At 49.2% G+C, this 14,744-nt stretch overlaps 1 protein-coding gene across 2 annotated transcripts in view; it reads left to right on the forward strand.

The window, feature by feature from the left end:
• LOC144176059 (CD151 antigen-like) overlaps positions 1–14,744 on the forward strand; it is a 366,885-nt gene that overhangs the window by 275,205 nt on the left and 76,936 nt on the right. The gene's annotated exons all lie outside the window — the stretch shown is intronic.

The following is a 14,744-nucleotide window of genomic DNA, read 5'->3' on the forward strand; positions in this document are numbered from 1 at the left end:
TGTCACCTGCACGGTGATCTTGGTGGGATCATTTCGAGTGAGGCGGTGGGGTCAACGCCGGCAGTGCGGTTCTGGTTGCCCAACAAATTTGCCGTGCCAAGCTTCTTCTCCGTCGTTTCTCCCGCTTCCCTTTTCCCGTACATTCCTTTCCTCTCACCTCCGTTCCCTCCACCCTCCTCTCCGTTCCGCCCTCTTTCACCGAGGCCGATGATCGGGCGTAAGAGGGTAGACAGCTAGCGACACGCCTTCCGCGAATTGGGCGAAGTAGGCCAATCATGCTGATGGTACGTGACCACTGTCCCGTGATACATACATCTCGTGACCACTGTCTCTGGGAATTTATTGGTACGAGCACCGTCTCTTATGAAGGCAGGGCTTAAGTCCAGGCGACCACCAACGCAATTACGCAAACACATGTCACTCCTGTGAATGCCTGCCGGTCGCCCGCCCTTTCAGTGGCTCAATCGGGAGCGCTCCTGTTTCCAACGCATAAGACGTTGCTTTAATTCCTCCCACCACCAACCCTGCCGAAGTTTCTTTTCCGTGGCTGTTCACTTTCTTCACCCGGAGTGGGAGGCAAGCCGCAGGTAAAGGGGACGAAGTATGCCTATAACCTAAAAAAAGTCAGAAGTACTATATGGCAGTACTTGTGATCGTACAAGCGTGTCAGCGTTCGTGGAAATATGCTCAGGCTAACTGTGCCTGGTTCCGGCGCCATGCCATTCGTTCAAACGTTTACATTTAATTTATTTATGGCACCCTCAGCGCTTTACAGCAAAAAACGCATCCATGATGACCAACGCATATAGCCCTCCTGTAGTTCTGCCGCAACTCCGGTAACTACCATCATTTCATGGATTACCTACGGAAGATCTTGAGGAATGGCTCGAGCATCTTGACGGGGTCCGAATTTTTAACCGATGGGATGACGACGAAACACTCAGGCAAGTTTTCTTCTACCTTGAAGACTCCGCACGGATTTGGTTCGACAACCACGAATGTACGCTGACAACCTGGGAGTTATTCACGACCGAGCTCTCGAAAACGTTCACGACTCTGGTACGCAAGGAACGGGCCGAGCAGCTGCTGCAGACACGCACGCAGCATCCCAATGAAAGCATGCTCGTGTTCGTTGAGGAGCTGAAGCGACTTTTTCGCCGTGCGGACTCAGAAATGACCGAAGAAAAGAAACTAAGGTTTCTGATGCGAGGGGTTAGGCAAGAGCTCTTCGCGTGCCTAATTCGCAACCCCCAAGAACCGTCGCTGAGTTCGTCACCGAGGCGTCCATTATCGAGAGGACCCTGGACATGCGTTCGAGGCAGAACGATCGACCACACAACGCGTTTTTGGCGAACCCCGTCAACGCCCCTGGATTCGCGACAGAAGACTTACGGGAAACAATCCGCGCCGTCGTTCGCGAAGAACTGAGGAAACGTTTCCCAACAACGCCGCACCCTCAAGTCGCCTCCCTGACCGACGTTCTCCGAGAAGAAGTTCAACACGCACTGGGGACTTCTACGCCGTCGGAAGCACCCCGTGAGCCACAAGCTATGGCCTACGCCGAAGCTGTTCGTCGACCCCGCCCTGCTCCAACTCGTGGTCAAGAGGAGGCCCCGCCGTACCGCCGGAATCACATCTAAAATCAATTTTGATTGTCCCAGCCGCGAGCTTCCACAAATCGGCAGCACTAGCGAAATCGCTTTCGGCGTGACGAAGCATCGGCCGGCGTGTCTGGCCGGCTCAAGGTGACGTCATATAGTCGTTTTCAGAACCAGAAACGATATCCTGCACTACTGTTGTCGGTGGTATTCGTTTGGGCAGGAGCAGGAGCTGTGTGAGCAATGCTTGTAAACTTTGCGCACTTTGCGTGTTCGACGTCTTTGCTCTTCAGTTCGTGGCCGGCGCTGGTGTTTCCTTGCACTGGTGCCGAAAACCGCGCGGTGCGCGATGTTGACGCGCGACGCGGCGGTGGGCGTCCCCGAGCTCGCAGTTGTGCTATGGCAAGCTCGCGGAATGCGAAGTACTGCTCGTGGAAGCCTGTCCGAGCAAATCGACGACTACGCCAAGATGCATTATTTTCCACGCGACGACATGCAGCGCTAAACATGGACTGAGTTCGTGCGCGGCGGCGGCCGCAAGAACTGTCGCCCAAGCCACCGGGCTCGGCGTTGCTCGGGTCACCTTGGGTGTTGGGAACTTCAGGCTTAGTATCGTGACGAATATTTGATCGCCGGTATCTGTACAACTGCGAATGATCATCCCTTACACAACTTTTCACCACACTATCATCCCCTTTTTCGCATACTGAGCTTTATTTTGGCGATAATTGCCGTTTCAGCGATCTGCCGTGGCCTGTCAGACTGGCCCGCTTGCAGGCTGGCCTTCGAACGGCCATTTTCCCGCGCGGCGACCGAATTTGAAACTGGTTGCAATAAACGTGCTCTAATTAATTCTGTGTTGGCGGCTGACGGCTTTCGGTTCGATTTTCGTAATTACTGGGCCGATAGGCATTCTTTACAGCATAAAAACTGAAAGCGAGAAATTTAGTGTCAGTACTCCTTTAATACCCCTGCCACACGCAAAATTTAGTGTCATTCTCATCGAATGTCATTCGTTCAAAATGGTATTTGTTTGCTGCCACACCTGAAAATGTAATGACATTCGATCAAAATGACATTAGCCCTTTAATGCCGGAATTATGAAATAGGCTGCAAAAAAATTTCTTTTTTCGTGTTTTGGCTTTAAACAGACACCGTGATTACATTCCACAGTTGTATTATCTGGGATGCAACTTAATCGCCGACTTTTAGGTTTGTCGCGAATTTGCGACAACAGGCACTTAGGCCAATATCTGGAATGCAACTTTATCGCCTACTAGGACCATCCCTTTGTTTGGGTTTTTTTGCATTGCAAAAAGATTGGTCTGCTCTACGATGTGATGCAGTAAGCTGTCATCAAAAAACTCCTTGAAATATTCAGTAGGTGCTTGCACAGTATCTCTTTCAGGAAGAGTGGTATTCCAGGATGGTATTTCCCGCTGTTCTTGACAGTCTGTTTTTTTTTACTTCACTGTCTGTTAGGCAGAGGCAGTTGGCAAAGGCACCACGTCACCGTTTTCATCTTCACTGCTTTGATGGAGGCTCTCCCAAGGGTGCAGCTCGTGCTTGTGCATGAGGATCGTAGTCAACATCGTCGTAATCACTGTCACTAAGTCAGCTATCGTCACTGTTATCCTCAGGTGGCAGGCGGGTGCGAAGCCCTTTTCTTCCATACAACGATCTGACATCCATCCTCGGCCATAAAATAAAAAAAAAAATCATACCTGCAGTCACCGCAAACTGCCTAAATGGCCGAGTGTCGCGAATTCGCGACATACCACGAAAGCAAGAAGCATGCAACAAAAAAAGTATTTTTCGACAATGTAACACCTCATGGGCAGTCTCCTGAATGCGCGCAAATAGAAAAAAAAATTGGGGGACCTTGTACTCACTACGGTTAGACAGAAAACGACGACGAAGTGAGAGCTGGCGCACGTGGCGCGCAGTCCGCCAACCGATGGACATACTGAGTTTAATTTTCAACACCTTATACGAGATGGCGCTACAAATCTGGAGCGCAACCACCACCTCTTTGCCGCAAACACATCACAGCCGCTGCTGAAGCCAGCAAAGGTTTCGCGAGTTGGTTGGCCAGCTTCATTCAGTATGTCGCGAATTCGCGACAACCGGCATTAAAGAGTTAGGGACCTAATGAGTTTGCGGAACACAGTTGGTGGGAATTCCCACTCAAAAGAGATTACTAAAGCATTAGTACGATTATAATATATTTACATGTGTACATTTTTTACTCATTTATTTATTTATATGAAACAAGCCGAATGGAGTTGTAAAAAAGAAAACTTAATCTCGCTACCATACCAGCCTTAGCCGGTGTGGTGCGCGCCAGCGGCCATGTTTGTTTATATTCCCCGTGCTGGCGCGACGGCAGTGTTTAATCGTGGTCATTAGGTTACTGCAACTGTTCTTAAGTGCATTCAAAAGTGCAGTAAAGGTGTTTGAGCTGCTTTCGCTCAGTTTTCGCAAATATTGAAGCAGCTATTGAAATATTTTCGCAATGGAAGTTTTTACCAATCGGAACTGCCATAATTTGCAAATGCAAATAAATTTGATACGTGTACCAGCGCGTCAAGAAAATGACATTAAGTCGAACGAATGACCTTCGATGGGAATGACATTAAATTTGCATTGCGGCTGTGGTATAACATACACCTTCCTCTCCAACTCAGGCAGAGGATCCTGCAGACTTCCGTGCGCGGTAGCCGATTTAGCGCACGTAGATGCAGACGTGCGCGCCCAACGCCCGCGAGTCTGTAACGCGTATCTCTTGCCCGAACGCCCAGCATGGCCTGCGGTGAGGCACCCGCGGTGAACGCGGAGCCTAGACCAACGGCCCGGGGGCCTCGTTTTGCTCATGTGCTAATGGCAGTGCAGAGGTTCATCACATCGATTTTCGCGGCTGGGGGAAGCATCGAGTGTGGAGGCATACACAGGATGCGAAGGAGCGTTCTTGACGTCACGCAGCGTCGCCGAGGAGCTTCCTCTCGTTTCTCGTATCGTTAAGTGCCGGGAAGGCCTTCGAAACGAAGCATCGAGGCTCGGGAAAACATGGCGGCATTACACGCCCGTCCCCGACTCCTACAAAACAAAAGTATACATGGACGACGACCGATTCTGCTGTTCTGTACGAATAGGCGGCGAAGCACTGAACGGGGTGCGTACTTCTTTTTCTCGTTGCAGGCGGGAAAATGAGGGCTTCTTGGCATTGCACATACATGCGAAATCAACTCGAACAGAAGAAGATTTATTTACCTATGCGCGGCTTCGACTACGAGAGCATTCTGGACACGCCGCGGTGTGGCCACCTACTGAGGCGGTTCTGTAACTTGTTAAACTAAATGTAACCCGGAAGCTCTATTCACGGGCGCAGCTGCCTCTCTCAGATCATTTTCTAGTTTCGACTGGGGGAGGATTTTGTACTCTGGAGAACGTTCGGAGTCTTTTTTCTTCCTTTGTTGTTTTCTATTTTATTCAACGTGTTTTCAGCGTCAGCGGCGTTGTTGTTGTAATCAGGAACAACATTGAGGCGCACGTCAATGTAGCCTTGTTTTTTTTTCTTAAATGAAGAGACTTAACCGAAAGAAAAAATTACACCATCTTGCCGTGGGGAACCCTGATGAGGATGCAAAGCATCATGGGGCTTCCGTGTGGTTACATGATCTGGTGATCTGGTGTTTAGTAGCGCCAGAGGGTACTCCGCGCCCGGGTCCAGACCGGTGGCAAAGGCACGCAAGTACTGTTGTGTTACGGTGAGTAGGTGGTGGTTCTCGAGGCGCCGAAACTCGTCCATCATGTTCTTGTCGATGTTGTCGTCTCTGTGGTAGAATCGGTAGTCTCCGTCAGCGTTGGTGAGGTAAAGGTTGTTGACGTTGGTGCACGGCTCAGAGCAACGTACACGCCCTCCTCTTCACAGCTTTGTCTTCTCCTTATTCTTCAGCGGTTCCCATACGGGAAGATGACGACGGTAGTTGAACGCGAAGCTATCTTGTGATGGATTCTTCGGTTGGCCAATTGCCAGGGGCATCCTGCCGCAATCATCATCAGAGGTGCTGCGGACAGGGCGAGAGCAACGTACACGCCCTCCTCTTCGCACCTGTGTCTTCTCCTTATTCTTCAGCGGATCCCATACGGGAAAGATGACTACGGTGGTTGAACGCGAAGTTATATCGTGATGGATTCTTCGGTTGGCCAATTGCCAGGGGCATCCTGCCGCAATCATCATCAGAGGTGCTGCGGACAGGGCGAGAGCAACGTACACGCCCTCCTCTTCGCACCTTTGTCTTCTCCTTCTTCAGCGGTTCCCCTACGGGAAGATGACGACGGTGGTTGAACGCGAAGCTATCTCGTGATGGATTCTTTGGTTGGCCAATTGCCAGGGGCATCCTGCCGCAATCATCATCAGAGGTGCTGCGGACAGGGCGAGAGCAACGTACACGCCCTCCTCTTCGCACCTGTGTCTTCTTCTCCTTCTTCTTCAGCGGTTCCCCTACAGGAAGATGACGACGGTGGTTGAACGCGAAGCTATCTCGTGATGGATTCTTTTGTTGGCCAATCCCTAGGGGCATCCTGCCACAATCATCATCAGAGGCGGTGCGGACGGGGCACATACGCGGGACATCCCCACGAGCAAGAGATGCTTCGCATCTAAAAAACTACATAGGGCTCCAGCCACTTAACGAAGTCAGACGGCCTTACCTGCTAAGCTTGTAATTTAGGGTGGTTGAAGTTCGAAGCAGTTGTGTTGTCGGCTGGCCGTTCGTTTTCTGAAACTCGCTAGAACCCTAGGTAAATATAACCAGTGTGTTCTTTCCTGGCACTTGAAGACAAGTCTTTTTTTTAGGTGATGGGCTTTGTATGCAACGATTTCGGTGGTTTATTTTTGTGCTCCGAGAAAACCATCATGTCAGACCCATTCAGCGCATTCGCCTTCGCGTGAACTTTAATGACGCTTCTCCCTCGTCGTGTCTTCCTTTTATGTCGGGAATGTTTGCCTATCTTGCGTGTATTTTATTGAACTTCATCTTAGCAAAGTGAATTGAGGGCGTGTGGTTATCGGGGATACGGCACGTCCACTTTAACTGCAAAGGCAGCTATAATTTGCAGCTTCTCCGCGGAGCATTCCACGCCTCCAAGATTTCCAGGCTTGGAAAGTTTAAAGTTTTCTTTTGGTGGTTTTAAACATTCAGTGCCCCAACTACTGAAAGTTTTCTTTTACTGCATGGGAGCATTCAATGCTCCAAGCATTAAATGCTTAGCGCATCTAAGCGGAAAGAACCCTTCGTTTAGAGGAAAGGAAATCTCAGACACACTTGGGGAGAAATGTTTATTTATTTATTTATTTATTTATTTATTTATTTATTTATTTATTTATTTATTTATTTATTTAAGAAATACTGCAGGCCATAAGCCGAGCAGGAGGGGTTCATACATCGCACACACCCAAACACATCAAAAGCATCTTGTGTACATACTGGAAAATACACAAGATGAGCCAAGACATCGATAGTATCAGTAACTCAATGACACAACAAGAGGAACAACAATGGGTCAGAACAGTGGAGAAATGCAACAAAGCGGTCAGCAAAACAATACGCAGAAAAGTGGCTATGACGATTAAAGCATGACAGGTATCCATGACAGGTATCTACAGAAGTGTTATTCCAATCGTTGGCTGTTCGCGGGATAAAGGAAAATTTGAACAAATCGGTCCGAGCAAAAAACGGCGTGAGAGATAACGCGTGTGAATGACGAGTTCGCCGCGTTGACAGAGGGGTTACGAAGTGGGTGGGGTCAAGACCGAGCCTGCGGTTAATAAGATAATAAGAAACGTAAGGCGAATAAACTTTCGTCGTGATTCCAAGGTTACAATCCCATGGTTTTGGATTGTTTTTGTAACTGAGACATATTTACCATATACTGAATATATGAAGCGCCCTGCACGTCTCTGAATTTTCTCAAGTGAGTTAATGTTCTTTTTGGTATCTGGGTCCCAAACAACGCATGCGTATTCCATTTTCGGCCGTGTCAGTGTGTTGTACGCTAACAGCTTGACCTGAGGTGGAGCTTCTCTAAGTTTATGCCTTAAAAGGCACAACTTGCGAAAAGCGGACGATGCTACATTAGCAATGTGTGTATCCAGGATAGGGTGTTTGTTAATGTTATCGCAAGGTATTTATATTCATTAACTTCAATTAAAAACTGATTTGAAACGGAATATTGAAACAGAAGGGGCTTTTTTTTTTGTTTGAAATTCTAAGAAAGACCGATTTGTCCAAGGTAAGTTCCATACCCCATTTATTACACCACGCAAGAACATTGCTAAGCGCCGCGTTTAGAGCGAGCTGATTATTTTGGGACTGAATGTTAGAAAAAAGAATGCTATCGTCAGCAAAAAGACGGATTTGGACTGAGTCATGCGTGACATTTACTATATCATTACAATAAATTAAAAAAGCAAGGGCCCCAGTACACTACCCTGCGGGACTCCGGAATGTACAGGAAGAAGGTCAGAAGATCGCCCGTTTACGTCAACATACTGCCTACGGTCCCTTAAGTAAGCCGCTACCCATGCAATTAGGTAATTTGGAAGTCCGATGAGCTGCAGTTTGTAAATCAATTTATCATGGGGAACACGCTCGAAAGCCTTGTGGAAATATAAAAAGATTACGTCAACCTGGCCAGCCTTATCAAGGACAGATGCAAAGAAATGAACAACAGAAACAAGTTGAGTGACGGTAGAAAACCCTTTTCTGAAACCATGCTGAAATGGTGATAATATGTGATGTTCATCAAGAAAGTTAGTAATGCATGTTGCAATTATATGTTCCAGCATTTTACAGCAGGAGGAGGTCAAAGAAATCGGTCGATAGTTCGGAATAAGTTGCGGCTCACCCTTTTTTAAAATCGGCAAAACACGGCCCAATTTCCAATCAGTTGGCAAGGATCCTGATTTGATGGAACATTGAAATATAACGACTCGAAATTTAGCCACAGTTTCTGCATAGCGCCGCACAAACGCATTTGGTATGTTGTCTGGACCAGGTGAGGATATGACTTTAAGTCGCAGGAGCAAATTGAGGACACCATCCTGGGAAATAAAACTAACGTCTGGAGATGGAAAGCGAATTTCAGTTGTTTGGGCGAAGGAAGAAGAGGAAAAAAGCACTGTGGAAATATTCATTAAATTGTTATGCAATAGCGTCCGGGTTCACTATCACGCGGTCGTTCAGTGAAATTTGTTTAAGAGTGGGTTTACGCTCTCTAACAAAGTCCCAGAACTTCTGAGGATTTTCACTAATAAAGTTGGGCAAGCTAGTGTTAAAATAAAAGCTTTTAGCTTGCTTAATGGCTTCTGAAAGGGAGACACGAACTTGGGAGATAATGCCAGGGGCGGCACGTTTTTTCCTGAGCCGTTTGGCTTTCCGTTTCAGGTGTATAATTGACCGAGTCATCCATGACGTGCCTTTTGCGGGTTTTTTTTCTTTGGATGGAATAAATCGCTCCATGCAATAAGAACAGAGTTGCTTAAATTTATCCCACAACAGAGTACAGTCGAACCTCGTTATATCGAACACGGGTATATCGAATTATTGCTTACATCGAACCATTGTCAGTTTTTTAAAAGAATTACATGCATTTTTAATTTTCTGTATCGAACTTGGTCGGTTAAGAAATGGATATATCAAACTCAGCGCCGGCCGAAAGCGCGCGCTCCGGAGACAGGCGGCAGGCTTTCCCACAAAGCAAGGGAGAATAGCGGTGGCGAAGCAGGCGTTTGCGACTCAAACGCATGCCTGAGGCGCCCGTAGCGCCATTCAGGCTAGGCGGCATACGCAGATGGCTGACTCAGGCTCAGCCGGTTCACCAGTTGGTTCAGTCGTTGTTCATCAGCTTCAGTCATCGTCTTGTCTTATTTCAGTCAATAAGCTCAAGCCTCAACGCCTTAACGAACTCTTCAGCGTCGTGCGTGGTTTAAACTAGCGGACACTGTTCGCGCAGTTACGTGACTGTGTTTGCAAGGCGCTGTGTCAGCCGCGTGCGGCGTGGTGATGGCGGCAAACGTGAAGAAACGAACGTCACTGACGTTTGCGACCAAGCTGGAAATCATCCGCCGCGCCGAAAAAGGAGAGCAGAAGTCCAGCGTTGCCGCAGCGTACAATATACCGCGAGTACGTTGAGCACGCTGCTCAAGACGAAAGGTGACATCAAGGCGAAAGCGGGACAAAGCCAGCACTGCGGTGCACGCCGTGTTCGGAAACCAGCCTTCCGAGACGTCGAAAGATCGCTCCACAGGTGGTTCCTGGACGCCAGAGCCAGAAACATTCCGGTGTCGGGGCCTGTGCTCCAACAGAAAGCGAAGGATTTCGCTTTCTGTTGGAGAAGTGTCATGGCGGCAAACAGAAGAAGTGTCATGGCGGCAAACAGAACAAAGCCCGCATAACAGTCCTCTTGGGCGCCAACATGGATGGCAGCACGAAACTGCGGTCCCTTGTCATCGGCAAGTTTAAGACGCCGCACTGCATGCGCAACCGCTGCGACATTCCCGTCACGTACGCGTGGAACAGGAAGTCGTCGATGACGCGCGACGTCTTCGAAAAATGGCTCAAGGATTGGGACACGCAGCTTGCGGAACAGGGGCGCAAGGCGTGCCTCCTCGTCGACAATTGCTCGGCACACCACACGGACGTGCCGCTCAAGAACATCTAGCTCAAGTTCTTGCCGCCGAACACTACGTCAAAACTACAGCCATTGGTCCAGGGCATAATTCGGGCTTTCAAGGCGATCTACAAGCGAAGACTGATCGAAAAGTTGCTCCTCAAGCTGCGAATGGGCCAAGACCTTAAGATAGACCTCTTAACTGCCATTCAAATGCTCAAAGGTGCTTGGGATGACGTAAAGCAGGAGACGATCACCAACTGCTTTAGGCACGCTCGGTTCGTCGTCGGTGCCGAGGAATCGTCCGAGGAAGATGAAACGTGTGAGGATTTCGAAGAACTTGCGCTCGAAGAGGCGTGGAGCGACTTCTCACGTTTTGTGGATGCTGTGCCAGAGAGCCTGACCATCAACGATTTCGTCGGCGATGACGAAACGGGGACCACGGCTGAACTAACCGACGTGGAAATCTCCGTGGAGGTCACCTGCGAGCTGACTTCAGAGGCGGTGGGTGGCGAACCTGGCCCTTCGACCACCGAGGACCCCGCTCCGCTCCCAACTGCGGGCGAAGCTGTGGCCGCTGTGGACATTTTACGCCGCTACTTCGGCGGAATGGAAGGTAGTGGTCTCGCGTTCGTGGACTCTTTGGAAACCATGGAGCAGGTTGTGGTACGACATGCAGTCAACTCGAAGAAACAGTCAACGCTGCTGCAGTTTGTTTCCCCTGGGAATAAATAGTTCACTTTAACGCTTCATGTGAGTAGTCATTCTTGTCGTTGCCTTTTTAGTGATCGAATCGCGCTGCTTTTTGACGCGTTTTTGATCAAATTTTATATATCGAATTTCGGTGATATCGAACTATTTCAAGGTTCGCGCACTGTTCGATATAACGAGGTTTGACTGTATGGAAATCAGGAAAATGCTGTTCGAGGTAATTTACCACACTTGCGTCGTCAGAGCGCAAAAAAATCTTTAACAGTCACATGAGCATGCGCCGATTTCACAGATCTATTCCGCACCGAAAAGGAGATAGATAGATAGATAGATAGATAGATAGATAGATAGATAGATAGATAGATAGATAGATAGAGAGAGAGAGAGAGAGAGAGAGAGAGAGAGAGAGAGAGAGAGAGAGAGAGAGAGAGAGAGAGAAAACTTTATTATGAACAGATGGGTTAAGGAGACGGGGTGGCCACCAGGCTGGTGGCGACTAAAGCAGCTCGTTCAACCAAGAGCTCCTGGGTGTCCAGGTCGGAGCTGCCCAGCGCCTCCTCCCACTGCTCGCTGCTGGTGATTGGGGGGAAAGGGTCTTGAGGGCATTCCCACATGCAATGGGTGAGTGATGCATACGCACCACAAAGGGGACATTCGGGAGAGGGGAATTCTGACGGACGAATGTGGTGGAGAAGGGATCTCGTTGGGAAGGCTCCCGTTTGAAGGAGTCTCCATGTTCGCACTTTATGTTGTGGAAGGGATGTATGGGATGGTGGGTAGATACGACGGGAGAGACGGTAGTGCTCTGTAATATCGTTAAAAGTGATCAGCTTGTCTCTGGTGGACCTGGCGCCGTGGTGGGGAAAGGGGCTCATGCCGGCCCGGTGTGTAAGCTCTCGGGCCGCCATGTGTGCCGCCTCATTCCCCTGTAGCCCTGCATGGGCAGGGGCCCAGACGAGTTCCACAGAGATAGTGGGTGGATTTTGTTGGAGAATTTGGAGCGCATCCGAGGAGATATTGCCTCGTGCAAAATTTAGAATGGCCAGTTTCGAATCTGAGATTATGATTCTAAGTTGTGGCCGACAAGTAAGAGCCAGAGCGATTGCCATCTCTTCCGCCTTAGCTGGTGAATCAGTGCGGATGGTGATTGCATTAACTATACGCAGATGCCGCAGAATACAGGCACCGAAATGCCTACGCGGTGGCAGCTATCAACCACCCGCACCGAAAAGGAAACGTGAACCATTTCATGGTCAGAAATACCAGGCTCTACAGAAACGTTACACTCAGTGATGGTGCGGGAAATAAAAACAAGGTCAAGTAAAGAGCATGAGGAGGTTTTATACGAGTAGGTTGTTGAACAACCTGGGTATTATGGTCAAGCATAATATCTAGCAGGACACTAAAACCTACAGGATCAGACTGAGATTTCAATTTGCTCCAATTGATGTCAGGATAGTTAAAGTCGCCTGCGATAATTACTTGTTGATTGAGATATGCTAGCATATGAGCTTGTAAATTCACCAAACAATCAGGTGCAGCATTGGGTGCTCTGTAAACCGCGTACAAGACAAAAGAACAGCCAAACATTGAAAGCCAAAGACACATTCATTGTCCGCTACTTCGGGCAAACAGGTGGCTCGAATGCTACTTTTAATCAGGACGGCAACTCCACCCCCCCCCCCCCTAGTTGACCTGTCCTTTCGAAAAATTTTGTAAGCAGGGGGAACCAAGTCATCATCACGAATTTCACCATGTAGCCATGTTTCGGTTATTACAACAATGTGCGGACTGTGGGTCAAGAGTAGCGCTTCAAGTTGGTGATTTCGTTAACAATGCTGCGAGCGTTAATGTTGATAAGTCTAACCTGTTTTTGGGTAGCAGTTCATGACTCGTTTTGCTGGCTCTCGGTAATTCTGCTATCGGTACCGTCCCTAGCTTAAAGTTAAGGCTTAAAGGGACACTGAAGACAAAATACAAGTTACACTAGATTGTTAAATCGAGAACCTGAATTCACCACTCTTAACCCGTAGCTTTTCTAAAATGAGGTAGAAAATAGCGAAAATGTGAAGACAGCTACCGCCGTCACAGGTCATAACGCGAAACTTACCCCGGAAGTGGTTAAAATTTTATAACAAAAATTCAACAACACGCCTCCGAAAGTTTATAAAAACTTATCTGGCAGTTTTCGTGGTATCATCTTTGAAGGTGCAAGAACAAAATAACAGCTGGAGACAATATCATGAGAGCACAGCCGATAGATCGAGCGGCGACCGGAAACGCCAAGTTCGTTACAGTTTCGGTGCAATACTCGCCGAGATAGATAAAGAGAGAGAAATAGAGAGAGGGGGAGAGGGAGAGAGAGAGATCGAATTTTTTCGCCCTTATGGTTAAGGCTTCGTAATTCCAGGGTTTCCTCATTGATTGATTGATAGTAGGGTTTAACGCGCCGACGCAACGCAGGCGATGAGGCGCGCCGTAGTGGAGGGCTCCGGATTAATTTTGACCACCTGGGGATCTTTATCGTGCGCCGAAATCTCGTACACACGGGCGTTTTTGCTTTTCGCCTCCATCAGAAAAGCGGCCGCCGCGGCCGGGAATCGAACCCGCGACCTTGTGCTCAGCAGGGGTTTCCTCATTGGTGGGTCTTCCAGGGGTCTTGCATCACTATCACGCGGAGCCGGTCCACTCTGCCACGGCCGGTTTGGACGCCCCCGAGCTCGCGCGGGAGTCGCAAGCGACACCCGCGCCACCGCTGCGCGCTGATGGATTGCGGGAAAGCCTGCCGCATGCCTAGGGAGAGTTCGATATAGGCAATAATTCGATATATCCGTGTTCGGTATAAGCGGGCTTTACTGTATATGTATATCCGTATATCCGGGAGTCAGGTATGCACATACGTGACCCGCGCGGTCAGGGTGCTCCAGGCTGTTCGCCACGAGGTAGCCGCCATGATCGAAAGGGAACAGCTGATGCGGGCAGCCAAGTGCCCAGAGGTGAATAAAAAAAACGCGAAAACCACAGTAACGCCCGCTTATATCGAACACAAATATATCGAATTATTGCCTATATCGAACCCTTGTATAACTATGATAAAAATTACATGCATTTTAAACTTTTTATATCGAACGCGATTTTCCTCACAATGGATATATCGAACTCTACCGCACCGGATTTTTCGCTGTCCTTAGGCATGCGGCAGGCTTTCCCGCAATAGATCGGCACGCAGACGTGGTGCGGATGTCGCTTGCGACTCCTGCGCGAGCTCGAGCGCCCATGTCGAGTGCTTCCAAACACTCCATGCAAACCGGCCTTGGCAGAGCGGACCTGCTCCACACATGCATGCCGTTGGCTCCGAACGCGCCACATTGGGCGCTGCGGGCTGCGGTGTCACTGATCGTCAAGTCCGCGCCACTCGCTGCCCGCACTTGCTCGGTTCGCTAGGTTCGCCATTATTCGGTATCCAAGCTTGTCTCCGCTCTGTCGAAGACGTCGAGAAATCTGTACCGCTTCCGAGCACGAGCGAAGCCGTCGCTGCCGTGGCCCTGAGGGACCTTAGCTACGGCGATACTGCAGTGCCATTGAGGGCAGCGGTCTTGTGCTTGTCGACTGTTTAGATACCGTGGAGCAAGCAGTCACCAGCAACGCGTCGCGATCCAGGAAGCGGGTGGCGACACTCACACAGTCCTTCCGCCCCAATAAATTAATGTTTTCTTTCCGAGAACGTGTCGTATCAATGGTGAACTGCAGGGTGGTAAGAGC

The sequence above is a fragment of the Haemaphysalis longicornis genome, unplaced genomic scaffold (genome assembly GCF_048455015.1).
Source record: "Haemaphysalis longicornis isolate Haplotype H1 unplaced genomic scaffold, Haemaphysalis longicornis Haplotype H1 scaffold_3, whole genome shotgun sequence".
Lineage (NCBI taxonomy): Eukaryota > Metazoa > Arthropoda > Arachnida > Ixodida > Ixodidae > Haemaphysalis > Haemaphysalis longicornis.